Genomic DNA, 6363 nt, shown 5'->3' with positions numbered 1-6363 from the left:
CTGCTGCTCTCCCGAGGCACACCGGGAGTTCGCATTTCGAAGCCGAGCCGAGCCAAGCCCGCCCGCGCCCGCCCGCCTGCTGTCGCGTTGGGAAGCAGCCTGCCCGGCCCCCCCGCCAGTGTGTGCCTGCCCGCCTGCCCGCCTGCCTTTGCCTCGCCTCGCCTCTCCCGTGAGCGGCCGCGGCCGTGGTGAGCCCAGGGCGGCAGGGGTGATGACACGAGGCGAGGATACGAGGCGAGGAGGATAAGGCTCTACTCGGCGGCGGAGACTGAAAAGAGGCTGAGGCAGTGGCGGACCTCGTGAGCCCAGGGGACATTCGTGAGCCTGAGGGGAGGCTGCGCGTTTATGGACCACGGTGTAGCTGCCAGGCTCTGATCTGCTCAGCTACCATTGGTGTCTTGCGGGGAGCCCAGAAAAGTGAGGCTGTGGCAGGAGCCCTATGACGGACAGAGAACAGTGTAAACAGTGTAACCAGCGTTCCCTGTGAGCCACGGAGGTACGGAGGTACGGAGTGTGAGCCTAGTGTGAGCCTAGTGTGACCTAGTGTGACCTCAGTGTCTGGTGTTTGGAACTCGAAGAGTGGAGGAGCACGGAGGAGGAGGGGAGTGCAGTGCCCAAGCAGCATCTGTGAGCTGTTGAGAGCAGTAGGCACCGCGGCATAGAGGAACAGCGGAACAGCCCACCCTGACTCCGATTCCTGTGCTGGTTCGGGACCACGTTCTCACCTGATTTTGCGAACCACTGCGCCGCCACCGCCACGCCGTGGTGACCCCAGCTCAGCTGAGAGCAGCAAGGGAAGTAAGGTGAGTCAACCCGTCCCCCGTAAAGCCTCGCACTGTTACGCCCTGCCACACAACTATCGTGCGGAGCAATTATGCGAACAAGGAACGCAGGCCTCATACAACCCCAGTCCAACTATCGTCCTCATAAATCCGCACGACGTCAAAAAGCCAGGATGCTATACCCCATGGGCAAAGATAACACAAGACAGGACACGTCCCCACAGGATAGGACCCAACACGATGGGAAACAAACGGGAGTAGAAAGTACGAACTCCTCCCCAGCTCCCGGATCAGCTTCTTGGACAGAGGCCAAAAACACAAATTCAATCATAAAGGGGGACACAGGCATTGTAGGCATAACAGGAAGCCTGTACAATCACGATGACTCAGACAACACAGACTGCACCAAATTCACAAATAATAGCATAAGCACTTGCAGTAGTAGCAGCCTTAAAGGTAACAACGACATCAGGAAATATTTTCCACACCACATAAAACAAGGTAATTCTACTGCCCACGGAAAACCAATTGACACTTTTCCTGATGCTTCCAGGCTTGACACTTACTGCTTTAACGCTAACAAACCATCAGGCTTAGCTAAAAATGAAACTTTGAGTCAAAAGCCCTCATTGACTGTTCCTCTGTCTCCAAAAGTTTTGATCGTGAAGGGTAATAAAACACTAGCTGAAGACAATTTAAAATCAATCAGAGCCAATGACCTAGGAACCAACAAACTGGCTCCGATAAATTTGCCTTACGACCCTCCGGAACCACAATCAAACATGGCTCCAGAGGGAAGTGAAACAAACAAGGAATTTTACACCACCACAGAAAACACTGTGAACCTTAAGGTTATTTGTACACCGCTGAAATCTAAGCCGGGCTTCCTGAAGGCTCCGTATGCACCCATCAAACTGGGGGACAATGACGACTATGTAGCCTATATACAAAATGAAAATCTTGTCTTAGATTTGGAGTCAAGTTTAACAGACTCAAATAAACAGTTGCCGTTCCTGGAATCTATCTTGGCCTCACAAAGAATAGAAAACCATCTAGCATTAATTAATGAGGCCATGATATCAATGGGAAATGCCGCATTAATGCACGCGGACAAACTTGACACCCAAATAAACATTCTGCAGTCCGTAGCAAGCTTGATTACCGGAGTGGACACAAAACTGGAGCACTTAAACTCCTTAATACGCAGAGCGCAGGCAGACACAGAGCTTACGATGAAACCCAACGGCTGTGGGTGCTCCCCGTTACTTCAGTCCCTGGAAAAACTCCCGGAAATAATGAGCACATTAGTCATGGATCTTAAATACGAGGCAAATAGAAATAAGAACAATACAACACGTTTCTCCCCTCAAAATTCAATAACAAGAACAAATGCAAAGAGCACAAATAACAAGACAAAAGCCACATATTCACCTTCAGGGCCTTCTAGGCCAAGTGAAGATTCAACAAACAAAACTACTCTAAGGGATACACAGCCCACTTTGGACCTAAACCTCTGCTTAAAGGCCAGCCAGGATAGCCCAGTGAGAACCCAGGAAAATCAATGAACTAAAAAGCTCATCGAGCCCCAACTTTCAGGTACCAAATTTAAATTCACACTCAAGATCACAATTCCATCAAACAACCAACAATAACCCCGGAAAACTTGACGACTCGAACCCATCGCCCCCAGGTCGACAATCCTTATCCAGAAAAAACAAGAAAAAACTGAAAAAGTTAAATAAAATAAAAAAAGACAAAATCTATGCAAAAGGAAAAATCGAGCATTGGTTTGCGCCAGCAAACAAGGATAATAAAACCACCGGCAGTGATGACCAGAAGAGCCGGGGTCTAATACTGGCAGACCAAAACAGAGACATACAAACAAGTGTAACATCCACCATGATAACACCTCCCAAGAACCTACCACGCGGCTTGGGCGAAAACTTGGCTAAAGTTCCAACAGCAAAATCTCCCGCACCAAGCAGCATCTTGAATTATGCACAGGGCTCACAGGCCTACGAGCCCGGTCATGATAACACTTACAAATTTGACCCTGTCGACCCAAACGTCCACAAGGACCGTCAAACGGTACCTACATCCAACATTCAACGGGTGAAAGTTATCAGTCGGGCAAGCCACAAAGACGACCAACCTCGCTCAAACCAAACCACCATCGCTGGGACTGACTCACAAATCCAGACGGTAAAAATAAAAATGATTGAGGAGGGATTAGTCCAAGGTGACAACCCCATATGGAACCTAACAGCACCTCCTGAAGCTCCGGCGGTTCCTTTTAATTCACGGAATCCGATTCAGTTGTCAGACTCAGACCGCGAAAACCTAAAAGTATTGCTCTATCCTGAATATATCTCACAAGGGAGCTGGGACATCCTCAACAGAGGGAACCTCTTGAAACTCTGCGAAAGCATCCCAGGACTAGAGAACATAAAAACAACAGACATTGTAAGGGTGGCCTTCTCTGGTCCAGGGCCTGGTGAACAAAACGAAACGACAGAGATAACTTTTTCTAATTTTAAAATGGCGAATGCACTGAAGGGACACAAAACTCAACTGGAAAATTGGGGAATAAAAATCAAGGCCCATCCGCCGATAAAATACCCTGAGATTTTGAAAGACAATAACAATCAACAGGGAGATGAAGACTTGAAGGGACGGAAAAACAGGAATATCTATCATCCAATCCTACCTGCCACCGGATCAATCCTACATGGCACAATAGGCGGCACACAAACAGCACAGTGGAGCAGTAATTCAATTCAAATCTTCAAACATACAGAAGGAGGTAATCGGACATGCTCAATCACGGGACAGAGTAATAAAGACTGGTCTTGGCTTGCCCATGCCTTAAATACCACTTCCTAATAGCAACACTTACTGTCTTCCGAATATCCATCTGACAACAATAAAGAACACCCTGGGTTACACCAGACATAATGAGCTTGTTTCTTGCAATATTAGCACCGGTCAAGAGTCGGGTAACCATCCAGCACCAATAAACTCCATCATTAGACACAATGACCTTAAAAAAAACACGACAAACAATCCAATCATTAACATAGTGTCTTGGAATGTCGCCGGGATACACAAAGCTTTGCAAAGCCCAGGAGCTGTGAGACTAATGGTCGGAGCAGACATAATCTGTGTACAGGAAACATGGGCCACCTCCTCTACACCAATAGGTAACTACGCCGAATATTTTAAACCTGCAAAAAAGGTTAAAATTTTTGGGAGACCATCGGGGGGCATCTCAACGTATATAAAGCATGCTCTGAAAGTAAATTTTTCAACAATACAGAACACTTCAGACATGTTCCTGGCTGGAATCTTGAAAGGATTCACAACGATCGATGGCCCGATTTCAATTCTCCTCATCAATGTTTACTATAATCGACATGGACCGCACTCTAACGACAATCTGACCTGCCTACTAAACGAGATTGAAACCCTATTAGTATGGTACGCAGGCATGGATTCAATCATTTTGGGTGATTTCAACATCCACGACTTAGGGCAAATCATCGATGAAAATCACCATAACTGTAACACCAGAAGATTTAATGCGTTAATGCGAGTCTATAAGCTGGCAACATCACACAGCATAACTACAAAAAACAACCCAACTGCCCTGATTCCTCCTACTTTTAATAATCAGACAACAATTGACTACATCCTATTAAGTGATCGCCTACAAAATCATATGTCAAACTATAACGTACACTCTCGGACTGAAAGTGACCATGCCGCCCTAATAGTAGAATTGTCCATGAGTGCGAATATTAGGCACTCTCTTCCACGCATAGGAGCCACAAATGGGGATGAGCAACACAGACTCCTTCGAAGAATAAAATGGGGACCGCTTCCGTCCCATAAGTTTGTTGCATGGAAATTAACTTGGAAAGGTTGGCAGACCGCCCGTAATGATCAGGGCAGAATTGGAGAGTGGGCCGCTCTGGCATATGTCTTAGCGACCCAACTTCGGGGGAGCAACAATCAAAGAACCCACGATAATCCCACCTATAAACTGGGTTTCCAGCCGGCAATTAAGAAATCCTCAAAAGTACTTAACTCTGAACGCAGAGCTTATCGAAAAACCAGATCGACCACTGTAAAAAAAGACTTTCAAGAGGCGGCTAAAACTCACGCAAAAGCTGTTTGGCAAGTAAAACGCGAAGTAACAGAACAAAAATGGTTGAAGATCTTTGAGCTGCTTGCCCCTAGCAAGTCCCAAGAATTTTGGCAATACTTAAATAAGCTTAAAAATGGGGGTGGGGTCGCACACTACTCACACACCGGCGGTGTCGCCCCTAAGGATTCAAGTCAATGTAGTAAAGTGTTCGCGATGCATCATCTTTCGATCTTCTGCTATCTTCGCTGTCTTCGCCATCCCTGGACACGTGTTTCGGGGTATTACCCCTCATCAGCAGGGATAGGCCGTGTACTGGGGTTGCCGATGGCTGCCAATATCTGCCAGGTATAGTACCACTCAGGCGCGTAGGTGCTGGATCCCAGGCTCGTCAGCCCGCTGCTCAAGGGAGCTTTAAAGTTACAAATAGGGGTGGGGTCGCACACTACTCACACACCGGCGGTGTCGCCCCTAAGGATTCAAGTCAATGTAGTAAAGTGTTCGCGATGCATCATCTTTCGATCTTCTGCTATCTTCGCTGTCTTCGCCATCCCTGGACACGTGTTTCGGGGTATTACCCCTCATCAGCAGGGATAGGCCGTGTACTGGGGTTGCCGATGGCTGCCAATATCTGCCAGGTATAGTACCACTCAGGCGCGTAGGTGCGGGATCCCAGGCTCGTCAGCCCGCTGCTCAAGGGAGCTTTAAAGTTACAAATGGGGGTGTGGTCGCACACTACTCACACACCGGCGGTGTCGCCCCTAAGGATTCAAGTCAATGTAGTAAAGTGTTCGCGATGCATCATCTTTCGATCTTCTGCTATCTTTGCTGTCTTCGCCATCCCTGGACACGTGTTTCGGGGTATTACCCCTCATCAGCAGGGATAGGCCGTGTACTGGGGTTGCCGATGGCTGCCAATATCTGCCAGGTATAGTACCACTCAGGCGCGTAGGTGCGGGATCCCAGGCTCGTCAGCCCGCTGCTCAAGGGAGCTTTAAAGTTACAAATGGGGGTGGGGTCGCACACTACTCACACACCGGCGGTGTCGCCCCTAAGGATTCAAGTCAATGTAGTAAAGTGTTTGCGATGCATCATCTTTCGATCTTCTGCTATCTTCGCTGTCTTCGCCATCCCTGGACACGTGTTTCGGGGTATTACCCCTCATCAGCAGGGATAGGCCGTGTACTGGGGTTGCCGATGGCTGCCAATATCTGCCAGGTATAGTACCACTCAGGCGCGTAGGTGCGGGATCCCAGGCTCGTCAGCCCGCTGCTCAAGGGAGCTTTAAAGTTACAAATGGGGGTGGGGTCGCACACTACTCACACACCGGCGGCGTTTGACCAGAGTCCTTAGGGGCGACACCGCCGGTGTGTGAGTAGTGTGCGACCCCACCCCCATTTGTAACTTTAAAGCTCCCTTGAGCAGCGGGCTGACGAG

This window comes from Lissotriton helveticus, chromosome 1_2, assembly GCF_964261635.1.
Source record: "Lissotriton helveticus chromosome 1_2, aLisHel1.1, whole genome shotgun sequence".
NCBI classification, from domain to species: Eukaryota; Metazoa; Chordata; class Amphibia; order Caudata; family Salamandridae; genus Lissotriton; species Lissotriton helveticus.
This window is presented reverse-complemented; position numbering follows the sequence as displayed.